The sequence below is a fragment of the Nycticebus coucang genome, chromosome 12, assembly GCF_027406575.1.
Source record: "Nycticebus coucang isolate mNycCou1 chromosome 12, mNycCou1.pri, whole genome shotgun sequence".
In the NCBI taxonomy this organism is placed as follows: Eukaryota; Metazoa; Chordata; class Mammalia; order Primates; family Lorisidae; genus Nycticebus; species Nycticebus coucang.
The window spans coordinates 56,073,032-56,085,922 of record NC_069791.1 but is presented as its reverse complement, the minus strand read 5'-3'; the positions used below and the strand labels follow the sequence as shown (position 1 = coordinate 56,085,922).

Below are 12,891 nucleotides of genomic sequence, written 5' to 3'. Positions count from 1 at the left end.
TAGGCAAGACAAGGAAATAAAGGGAATCCAAATGGGAGAAGATGAGGTCAAACTCTCCCTCTTTGCTGACGACATGATCTTATACTTAGAGAACCCCAAAGACTCACCCACAAGACTCCTTGAAGTCATCAAAAAATACTAATGTTTCAGGATATAAAATCAATGTCCACAAGTCAGTAGCCTTTGTATACACCAATAACAGTCAAGATGAGAAGCTAATTAAGGACACAACTCCCTTCACCATAGTGTCAAAGAAAATGAAATACCTAGGAATATACCTAACGAAGGAGGTGAAGGACCTCTACAAAGAAAACTATGAAATCCTCAGAAAGGAAATAGCAGAGGATATTAACAAATGGAAGAACATACCATGCTCATGGATGGGAAGAATCAACATTGTTAAAATGTCTATACTTCCGAAAGCAATCTACCTATTCAATGCCATTCCTATCAAAATACCAACATCGTACTTTCAAGATTTGGAAAAAATGATTCTCTGTTTTGTATGGAACCGGAAAAAACCCCATATAGCTAAGGCAGTTCTTAGTAACAAAAATAAAGCTAGGGGCATCAGCATACCAGATTTTAGTCTGTACTACAGAGCCATAGTGCTCAAGACAGCATGGTACTGGCACAAAAACAGAGACATAGACACTTGGAATCGAATTGAAAACCAAGAAATGAAACTAACATTTTACAACCACCTAATCTTTGATAAACCAAACAAGAACATACCTTAGGGGAAAGACTCCCTATTCAATAAATGGTGTTGGGAGAACTGGATGTCTACATGTAAAAGACTGAAACTGGACCCACACCTTTCCCCACTCACAAAAATTAATTCAAGATGGATAAAGGACTTAAATTTAAGGCATGAAACAATAAAAATCCTCCAAGAAAGCATAGGAAAAACACTGGAAGATATTGGCCTGGGGAAAGACTTCATGAAGAAGACTGCCATGGCAATTGCAACAACAACAAAAATAAACAAATGGGACTTCATTAAACTGAAAAGCTTCTGTACAGCTAAGGAGACAATAACCAAAGCAAAGAGACAACCTACACAATGGGAAAGGATATTTGCATATTTTCAATCAGACAAAAGCTTGATAACTAGGATCTATAGAGAACTCAAATTAATCCATATGAAAAAAGCCAACAATCCCATATATCAATGGGCAAGAGACATGAATAGAACTTTCTCTAAAGATGACAGATGAATGGCTAACAAACACATGAAAAAATGTTCATCATCTCTATGCAAATCAAAACAACCCTGAGATATCATCTAACCCCAGTGAGAATGGCCCACATCACAAAATCTCAAAACTGCAGATGCTGGCATGGATGTGGAGAGAAGGGAACACTTTTACACTGCTGGTGGGACTGCAAACTAGTACAACCTTTCTGGAAGGAAGTATGGAGAAACCTCAAAGCACTCAAGCTAGACCTCCCATTTGATCCTGCAATCCCATTACTGGGCATCTACCCAGAAGGAAAGAAATCCTTTTATCATAAGGACACTTGTACTAGACTGTTTATGGCAGCTCAATTTACAATCGCCTAAATGCCCACCAACCCAGGAATGGATTAACAAGCTGTGGTATATGTATACCATGGAATACTATTCAGCCATTAAAAAAAAAATGGAGATTTTACATCCTTCGTATTAACCTGAATGGAAGTGGAAGACATTATTCTTAGTAAAGCATCACAAGAATGGAGAAGCATGAATCCTATGTACTCAATTTTGATATAAGGACAATTAATGACAATTAAGGTTATGGGGGGGAAGCAGAAAGAGGGAGGGGGTGGGGCCTTGGTGTGTGTCACACTTTATGGGGGCAAGACATGATTGCAAGATGGACTTTACCTAACAATTGCAATCAGTGTAACCTGGCTTATTGTACCCTCAATGAATCCCCAACAATAAAAAAAAATAATAATAACTGGAAAAAAAAAATAAAAATAAAATAAAAATAAAAATAAAAATCTTCATAAACTAGGACTAAAATGTGTACTGAGATTGCTAATTTAATCTCTGTATTTATTCTCCCTTTATTCCTGGATAAACAAACAAAAATAAATTAATCAAACAAAAAAAACTCAATCTTTTTTTCTGAATTTTAAAATTTATTTGCATAGATTTATCCATTTTCTCTCTCTCTCTTTTTTTTTTTTGAGAAAGTGTCTCACTATGTCACCCTGGGTAGAGTGCTGTGGCATCACAGCTCACAGCAACCTCAAACTCTTGGGCTTAAGCGATTCTCTTGCCTCAGCCTCCCAAGTTGCTGGCACTACAGGCATCCACCACAACGCCCAGCTATTTTTCTGTTGTAGTTGTCATTGTTGTTTGGCAGGCCCAGGCTGGATTCGAACCTGCCAGGTCTGGTGGATGTGGCTGGCGCCCTAGCCCTTGAGCTACAGGCACCGAGCCTATCTATTTTCTCTGATGAGTTGTTTATTCTCTATTGCAATGTGCTGTGTTTCTGTTCCCTTTATTGTTCCTAATATTGTGTCCTTGTCCCTTTTTTTCTTGATTATCCTTGCTAGAGATTTTTCTTTCATTCAAGAACTCAAATTTTAACTTTACTGATCTTTTGTACTGTTTCCTAACTCATTGATTTCTATTTTATCTTTATTATTTCCTTTTTTTAATACTCCTTTTAGGCTCCTTCTGTTTTCTGTTTTCTCCCTCCATCTTGAATTGACTACAAACTCATTTAGTTTTTATCTTCTTGTTTTATAAATGAATTTTAGATTCTATTTACATTTTTTAATTTTACTTTAACTGTATCACACAGTTGTGATCCATTCATCTTTATCTTGCTTAAGACAGTTTGGACTTTTCATTATAATTTCTTCTGGCACTGCAAAGTTAGCTAGGAAGGTATTTTAAAATATTGAAACATGCAGTTTTTCTCTCTCTCTCTTTTTTATAACTTCTTTTTTATCAACTCTCCCCTTTTGCTGTTTAATCACGGTGATTTTTTTTTTAAGTATGATATAAATTATTTGAAAGGTGTTAAAGTTTTCATGATATGGTCAATTTTGCACATGTTCTAGCATGAAAATATATAATCTTTATTTATTAATGCAGGATTCTACATAAAACTGTTAGTTAAATTAATAAGATATTTTCTTCAAACATTTAAATGGTATTTTAGTTTGATCCATCATATTCTGTTAGAGGAATGTTAAAAATCTCTTATTGTGTATATAAAACTATTAATTTTTGCCTTTTATATAATTGAAACCATGTTAGATTCATGCAAGGTCATGATTGCTACATCATCTTGGAGAATGATTCATTTTATTATCATATAGGGTATCTGCTTTTCCCTATTTATTCTTTTTGCTATAAATTCCATTTTGTCCAATATTAATATTACTGTTCCACATCTTTTGTAATTTGAATAATCTATCTTTTTTTCTTACCTCCCCCCCCCCCCAACTTTCAGATTAACATTGGTTTAGGTGTGTCTTTCTTGTCAATTGTATATGTTTGGGTTGCTCTCTCTCATTAATTTGGATGATCTCTGCTTTTAATTGTTGGCTCTAATTCATTTGCAAATACTGTGTTATTACAGCATCCCTTAGTACCTGATGGAGACAGGTACTAAGGACCCCCTACAGACATGAAAATTCACCTATCCTCAAGTCATTTATGTAAAATGGTATGGTATTTGTATCAAATCTACAATCATCTACAGATTGATCCTTTTGTAGTTCATAAGCATAAAGATTTGGTTTTCCTGAGCATAAGTGAGATGTGCCTCCTACAAATCTTGTTACGATGTTGGCACATTACCCATCTGACATGAAAAAATAAAAAATAAATCATCTACAGATAATACCTAATGCAATGAAAATGCTATATAAGTAGTTATTATTCTGTATTGTGTTTTTATTTATGGTATTTTTGTTGTCGTATTGCTATTTTGATTAGTTTTTAAAAATATTTTTACTCCACTATTAGCTGAATCCTCAGTTGTGGAAACTGCACATGGAGGGGCAACAAAGTTCTCTTTTTTTTCTTTGCTTCTGTTTTTCTGATTTTCTCTATGCTTTTGGAATGATAAAGTTATTTCATAGTTTTTGTGTGTTTGTTTTGAGACAGAGTTTCACTCAGTCACCCTGGGGTTGAGTGCTATGGTATCATAACTCACAGTAACCTCAAACTCTTAGGCTTAAGCGATTCTCTTGCCTCAGCCTCCCGAGTAGCTGGGACTACAGGCACTCGTCACAATGCCCGGCTATTTTTTTTTTTTTTTAACTGTAGTTGTCATTGTTGTTTAGCAGGCCCAGGCTGGGCTCAAACCCATCAGCCCCGGTGTATGTGGCTGGCACTGTAACCCCTGAGCTACGGACACCAAGCCCAGATAAAGCTTTTATAATTACTCTTTTTCTCTGCCTGTATTGGAATGGACAGTATGCATTTTTATTTTAAAATGATTTTCTTTATCTTTGAATATTTAACAATAATATGCTCTTTTTATAAACAAGTCCAAACTATTGCAGTATTTTTACCATCTTCCTAGTTATGCATATTCTTTATCTAATTAATTCTTCCCTCCTCCATTTTATTGTTTTATCCATTTTATCGTTTTGTATGATTTTACTTTTGCTTTTTCAATAAACACGGAAGTATTCTTAGTGTAGTCAGTAGTTAATGATATTTAGTAACGTATTTTATTAATTTCTATGTGTGCAACTATTCCTTTCCCTTTTTTTCCTTACCAAAATATAACTTATAATAGATTCCTTTAGTGAGGATTAATAGATGGTAAAGAGTTTTAGCCTTTTCTGCCTGAAGTATTTTAATTTCACTCTTGGTACTTGAATGCAAACGAGCTGGATGTAAATTTGCCTCAACCTTGTGAAGCTATGACTCCATTACCTTCTCGGTTTCTATTGTGTTATTACAGCATCCCTGTAATATCCCTGAAAAATTTAAGGTGAAAAATTTAAGGTGTAACTTCAGTCTAATTGTTGATCTTTTAGGAATCCATTTTCACCCAGTAGCTTTAAAGATTTTCCATTTATTGATGAAGTTCTGCATTTTAACTGTGATGTGGATATATCTTTATCCCATGAAGTACTCAAAGCACACTTTTGATCTGAGTTATTATATTTTTCTCCAATTCTGGGAAATTGTAAGCTATTATAGTCTTTTCAAATAATGGATACTCCCTCAAACTGTAAGCTACAATCTTCTCAAATAATGGATTCTCCCTCATTCTTTCCAGTGAATGAGGTGCTCAGATTAGAGGTTGGCCGGAGCCTCTCAGTCTATCCTCCATGGCTCTTATCTGTTCTGTTTTTTCAAATTGTATATTTCCCTCTTCCTTTGTAGCAGATCTGCGCACATGTATCAGTAACCTTTTCCAGTTTACTGACTATCCCTTTCTCTGTGCCCCATCTTGACTTCATCTTGTCCATTGAATTTATTTCAAGAATATGTTTTTAAGTTTCAAGATTTCCAATAGAGCCTTTTCTCTATCTAGATGTGATGGCTTGCTCCGAATCTGTCCTATCCCTACATGCACCCTCCTTTGCAATGTGACTTTGATGCTCTCTCCGTCCTGAAAGCTGGTCCTGTCTATGCAGCTTTGGCCAGTGTGCATTGGCAGACAGGATTCAAATCAAGATTTGAGAAGTACTTGTGCTTTGGAGCTTGCTCTTTTTTGTCTGTGGGAAATCCTGCTATCACCATGTAAGCAAGCCGAGACGAGCCCCCTACAGGAGGAGAGACCACAAAGAGAGAGAGATCTTGGCTGTCCCCAAGATCTCAGATGAAACCCCAGATGGGCAAGGGAGGCCATCCTGGACTATCCAGCTCCAGCCACACCAGCTCACATCAGAACTGTCCAGACAACTCACTGACTCACAAGAAATAATACAGGTTTGTTTTTTAAATGGCTAAGTTTTGGGGTGGTTTGTGACACAGCCAAAGGTAACTGACATACTATATATCTTGTTCGATTTCTCTCTGTTTTGTTTCATAATATTTGTTCACTTTTAATGGACCTGATTCATTTTCCATGTCTTTAATCACCTTAAATTTTACTGTTTAATTCTTACTATTTAATCATCTTACTATTTACATGTTTGTCATACTGCTTCATAAAGTTATTTTCAACCAGAGTGAATTATTGATTTTGTTTGTTTTTCATAGCATTCATTTTCTATATACATTTTGGAGAGTTTGCAGCCTCATTTTATTTTTTCTTTCTTTCTTTTTTTTAGAGACTGAGTCTCACTTTATCGCCCTCAGAGAGTGCTGTGGCGTCACAGCTCACAGCAACCTCCAGCTCTTGGGCTTAGCCAATTCTCTTGCCTAAGCTTCCCGAGTAGCTGGGACTACAGGCACCCAACACAAAGCCCGGCTATTTTTTTGTTGCAGTTTGTCTGGGACCAGGCTTGAACCCACAACCCTCGGTATATGGGGCTGGCGTCCTACTCACTGAGCCACAGGCGCTGCCCAACGCCCTGCTATTTTTTTGTTGCAGTTTGGCAGGGGCAGGTCTTGAACCCGCCACCCTCGATATATGGGGTCAGCACCCTACTCACTGAGCTACAGGTGCCGCCCTATAGCTACATTTCAAATGAAGGCATTTTGTTTTATTTCATGTGTTTTGCTTCCTTTTTATCCAGTCGAGAAGACTAGGAGATGCTTTTGCACAGTTTCCAGCATTCTTAGTCGACAGCCAAGTCTTTTTATGGGATTCTGGGGGCTCCTTCCCTAAAGTGGTAACTGAGAATTTTACAGAGCCAGTCACATGTCGACTTTGAATTCTGGTTATGTACCAGCTTTGAACTTCTAATAAGTTCCTGGTTAAAAGGCTGGGTCTTGGGTCTCCCTAGTTCCATAGCTTCTGCAAGGGCTAGACCTGGATTTCAACAGGCAGCCTGTTCTACAGACTCTTGCATAGACACTTAGTTTTTGTCACCCTAGAAGAGCCAGGCTCCTTTGCTCTACTGCCTGGTTTGGGCCCAGAGCCCTGCAAGCCCACAGCTTCGTCTCCACTCACTTCTTTGTAGTGATCCACAAAGATGTTTTTACTTGGTTTTGGTTGGCTATATTCTATTAGGTTTGTTTTTCCTTTGTATACTTTGCCTTTCATTACTCTTAGGGCCCAGGGGATACATAGAAGTGTAAAATGAAGGGGAGCTGATTTGAGTAGAGATCCATTTCATATACATTTTTTTCCCTAAAAATTTAATATAAATTTTTTGGCCAGCATGCAAGAGTTTTCACAGTCAGATCCCCTTCCACTCCACTGCCAGGCACCCTCCACGCCACTCACATCAAGTTCTTTCCTGCTCCCCAAACACAGCCTGTGCTTTTATTCCTCTGTGTATTTGCAAATGCTGTTCCCTCCATCAGAACAGCCCTCCTGCCACACCTTTAATTTTCAAGACCTTGATCAAAAGTCATTTCAGCTGGGAAGTTGGCTCCAAATGCTACGGGTAAAGTTATTTATTCCTTCTCTCTGCAAAGATGGTATTGTTAAGTACCTCTATGTAGAGCTTCCTCTATTCCTCTACGCTCCATTTTTGTATATTGCTTATGTTATCAAATTGCGAATTTCAGTATTTATAATCTCCTGAGTCAGGCACAGACCTTCCTGAAGAACAGACACTGTTTTATTTATATCTGTATTCTTGGAAGTTAGCAAAGAACCTGGCATAAAGTAGCACTCGATGGATGTGTACTGAATTAATGAATGAATGGGTGAGTTGTATGATGTGTAAGGAAAACATGTGATACACGTGGTTTATTCTCATATTGTTACCTCCATGGTCAATTACTGTTTATCTAAGTGTCTGCTTTGAATAACATGAATGTGCTATTCACCACATTTAGAAATAAGGAAAAAGCAGTGGACATGTTTTTTTTCCATGAAGTTTGTCTTATATCATTGCCACTAAGCTAACACTGTATGGGGAAAATTGAGATACCCCAAAATCCTTTTTGTAAAAGTGTGGTTTTTATAACTGTTAAGGCAAAATGAGACAGTCTTATTTCCTTCCTCAATTTCATGGTAAAGATATATATATATATATATTTTTTTTTTTTTTTGAGACAGAGTCTCTATAGAATGTCACAGCATCACAGCTCACAGCAACCTCAAACCCTTGGGCTCACGCAATTCTCTTGCCTCAGGCTCCCATGTAGCTGGGACTACAGGCGCAGGCCACAACGCCGGCTATTTTTTGTTGTAGTTGTCATTGTTGTTTGGCAGGCTCGGGCCGGGTTCGAACCCGTGAGCTCTGGCATGGTGTATATGGCCGGCACCCTAGCTGCTGAGCTCCAGGTGCCGAACCTTCACGGTATATTCTTTTTTCGTTGTCGTTGTTGCAGTTTGGCCGGGGCCGGGATCAAACCCACCACTCTCAGTATATGGGGCCGGCACCCTACTCACTGAGCCACAGGCGCCTCCCCTGGTATATTCTTTTAAGTAGAGGAGAAGGATGTTAGCATGAACTCTATTATTTTTCTTTTTAGCAAAGTTAAAAATATGAAGGAAAAGCTTCATTAATTACTTTAAGCTCTAGCATATTTAAATCCTTTAACTGAGTCTATCCAAACTGAATTCTATCTTTCTATCACTTACGATGCTATGTCAGGAGAAGGATTAAAATTTTGGTCTTTTTTTGGTTTTGTTTTTGTTTTGACAATGAGAAGATAATTTATCAAGGAAAATGGTACCATGTTGTACGAGCAAAAATATTCGCCAATTGTTCCACTTTTCTGGACTCCTTCAGGTTACTGTTTCTTCCTCGGGAACAGAATGAAGTCTCTGTGACAGGCAAGAAACAAAAAAGTTTTCATTCTGGTAAGAGTTACTTGTGCTTTTATTTCCTCCAGCTCAATCGCGTGGCTAAGGCAAAACCAGAAATTCAGCTGAGTAGCATTTTTGTTCTGAAAATACATATAAAATTCATCTCCAATCTGTATCTCTTCTGAGGAGAGAAACGAAATCCATTCAAACAAGTAATTAAACAAGCAAACAAATACCCTAAAACCACAGCCTCCTCCTGGCGCCTGTCTACACCACTCTGGTCCTGAGGTCCCTTGCCTGAAAGTCCCAGCCAGTGATCCCCTTCTCCCCAAGCTCAGGCCCACTGGGTCTAGTGATCAATTGTGGTACAGCTCGTTCTGTGCAGGCATCGTGTTGGGCAAAAAATACATGTGGAAAATGAATGCGAAGTTATCGTCGTGTTTAACTTCAGAACTCTGCTCTCTAATTCCAGTAGTCATCACAGTTTTCTGAAATATAACCTATGGGAGATTTCTCTCTCTCATGATTTGAGAAACAAAGCCTGAAATTCTTCTTCAAATTGATATCCCCCCTCCACATTCCTAATTCAAGCTCTAAAGTATTATTTCTTTTAACTACATTGAACAAATTTAATTACTTACTCTAGTGCAGTATTTCCTAAGGAAATAGACTCCATCTTAAAGCCCTGGGAAAGAATTTAGTGTTTGGAATCAATTTTAATGTCTACAGAGAGGATCCAAAGTTAATTACGCTGCTTTTTCTTCTTGTATGACTAGTCATATCACTGTACTTAAGAGATTGTGGTACACCCTAGAGAAGGGGGTGAAGGAGCGTGTGGAGACTTTCTATTTACAGAAATGATATCAGGAAGTGTCTTTTGGTTTACTGTCTTGATCTTTAATACTAAACAACCACAAATGTTTATAAGAGAAAACAAAAAACAGCCACTAAGAGAAAGAAATATTGCCTGAAGAAAATATGGTTAGGCCCAGCTCTTAGACACATAATTGTGGTTCATCCAGTTTCTTTTCATTTCAGATCACACTATGAGCAGGAAGGGGTGGCCATCTACCCTGCAGCTTGTGACAACCCCTGTTTTTAGATGCTGCTGGACCACAGCCCATAATCAGTGCTATGACTTCCATCCTTGAATTATCAGTAAGTGTGTAGGAGGTGATGTATTTCCCTGGGCCCGGGAGGATGTTGTCTCCTATAGATCACCGGGTTTCTGATGAGCACTTTCTGTCTCTCATTCACTTCCCAGGAAATAGTAACACAACTACTCCTCACCAGGCAATTTCCTTTTACTTTCTCTTTATTCAGTTTCTTTTGATATCTCTGTCGCTGTCCTTGTTTTGATTTCTTTTTCTGTTTATCCAATTATTCTATCTCATTCAAGTTTTAAGAAGAGGAAGAAAAAGGAGGAGGAGGAGGGAGTTGAGGGGGGGAGAGGTATGCCAGGGGGAGGGAAGAAGAGCTCTGCCTGGGGCCTGTCACAGGCAGAGGCATCTGACAGCTCATGCACACTGTCAGCTAGAAATGTTAAACATAGTGTTGACATATATTGAATACTTATAAATGTACTACATGTTTATAAGTAGATCCCAAGATAATGACTTTGACACAGAGTGACAGAATTTGTGAGAGGAAGGATTAATAGTGGAAAGGTAGACATGAGCAACCCCCCTGCCCATGTCCTTGATGCAGGTACAGAAGGAAAGGCTGTCACTGGGGATGCATGACACTTGTCTTTCCATCTTATCGGGACCGTGTCGATCTCACAGACAATTGGATACACAAGATGCAAAGAATATAAATAAGATTTTTTGAGAGTAGCAGAAAATGTTTCATAAACAAGCCATTGAATGTTCCCCTTTTAAATATTATCAAGTAGAAAATCTCTCATTCCAAGAGGTCCCTGACCTTCTCCTACCAGTTGGGAGTCAGCTCAGGGTGGAGCGTATCCCTTGTCATCGACAAAATAGCCACAGTACTAACAGCCCCAGTAACAAATGGCTGCTCTAACCTGTGTATTGTGTAGCTCCCTTCCCACAGGTCAAGTCCACATCATGTGTTCAGTAAGGAGAGTGGCTATACTTTTGACCTGGGACCCACACAACTTTCACACATTGTCATAGAGTAATTTCAAGATTAAGATTTTGAGGAAATCTTTTAAAAGTTAGCCTGCCCACTCAGTACCCTTTTGGTAAACTTGGACTATTGGTCTTCAGATCTTGTTCTTCTATTTCTTCTGTTCCTTTTTATCTCACTTCCCCTTAGCCACCTGCTACTATGCTGGGACTTTCAGGAACCCAAGGTGCAAGGCCTTGAGGGCCTAAGCTGGGGAACAAACTGGGCAGTTAAGGAGAAACACCCCTGAGAAGTCAGAAGCTTTATTTAGTGAGCAACAGGAGATAATGCTCTGAAGGCCATACGCCTGAGCTTCCTTCCCCAGATCTAAGGCTGGATCTGAGTGGAACTGGCAAATAAGTGAGGCTTTCTCATCTACTCTACTGTGATCATCATGGTCTGTCCTGTGCTATCCTGTAACTGTCTAGCTGAACCTGCCAGCCTGCACTCACCGGGCCCTGCCACCACCCTGCCACGCCTCCCTCTCCTTCTGTCTTCCTCTTCTCTGGACCTCGGAGGCTGTCATTTGGTAAGAAGCAATGCACTGGGGGCTGAGGGAGCTCGGTGTGCACTCAGCTTCCAGGAGTGCTCACACTGTACGAAACAGGGAATAATATTTCCTTCCAATCGGACAGATTGGGACCCAGATGGTGGACTGCTGAACTCCGTGGCCAATGGGGCTGTCATCTATGATCATGTAGAATATAGATTGTTCTCCATGTTGGACTTAAAACCAAGAGGATGTGTGAGATTGTAAACTGAGTCTGCACCCCACTCACCAACCTGTGCTCCCTGGCACAGACCTGTGTCATTCTGAAGGAAGGAATACCCTTTTCTAATTTTCACAAAGCTACCTTAGTAACTAGTGGGATCTTTCTAATTAAGAGGGTTTTGGGTGGGGGACAAGGTCTTACCAGTCCCTTTTAAAGCATGTTTTATAGGTGGCCCCCTACATTGTGTTTGTATACGTTCTATGTGGTCTGGAATTGTGATAAATCTTAGGTCTTTACTATGAGATTCTCACCAGAAGAAACAGAAAGAGAACAGAAATATCAACTGTTGTAATAAATCTTATTTTGGGCTCAATGTGAGTCATCTTCCCTCATGACTCTGGCTTGCTGGCATTTGGATGGAGTTTTCTGTGACAGCAGGAGGTTTGGGTGTCTGGCTCATATTTTATTAAGAGATGCCCTTACTAAGAATTGGGAGAGGACAGGGTCACATCCAAATGTAAGAGGCCTTCCGGAGAAAGGTCTGAGGGACACAGCCATTGGGGATCACTTTCCTAGTGTTATAAAAGCTCCCTCACTGTATCATTCTCACTCTATAAACACACCATTCATTTGAAAACAATTTACTCATTTAAAAACAATGTACTCATTTAAGCACCATTAGTAAATTCAGAATATTCCCCTCCCTTCCCTTCCTTTTCCTTCCCATATGCCAATAATCAATCACCAATAAAATGTTTTTAGTGCATACTATGTGCCCGCAGTGACGGAGAGGACAGTCTCTGGTCTCAGACAGCTTAGCATGAGTTTTCAGACTAGTTTCTCCCAATAGGAAAGTTTAGGTCTGAGATGTTATCTAGGAATGTTCAGGTTCTCTCTTCATGTTCTGTAATATGTCCTTAAATGCTAAAGAGAGTTACTTCTCAGGTCATTGATTATATGTCAGGGGAACAAAATGCCTGCCCATAGCTTCCTTTCTACCCCAAAGAAAGGAAGATATGTCCTCCCTGCTTTCTCTCACCATTTAGTAAGTACATTTGGATTTCCCAAAACCAAGTAAAAGACACTGGCCACCTGGGCAGAGCCCTGTCCCCACCCTCACCTTATCAAACCCCTTCTCCAGGCTTCAGTTGTTGAGCATATCATTTAATTTACTCTCCCTTATCAAGGTTTTTATACTATTTGTAGCCTCGCCTTTATTTCTTTATCATCAGATATTTGTTGGGCAGAATTTTCACCGA

At 39.1% G+C, this 12,891-nt stretch overlaps 1 non-coding gene across 1 annotated transcript; it reads left to right on the top strand.

Moving 5' to 3' along the window:
- The first annotated feature begins 3,717 nt into the window (after positions 1–3,717).
- Positions 3,718–3,821, top strand: LOC128563045 (small nucleolar RNA U13). Its single transcript, XR_008373712.1, has one exon. It is a non-coding gene; the product is annotated as a small nucleolar RNA U13 (small nucleolar RNA).
- Positions 3,822–12,891: the final 9,070 nt, after the last annotated feature.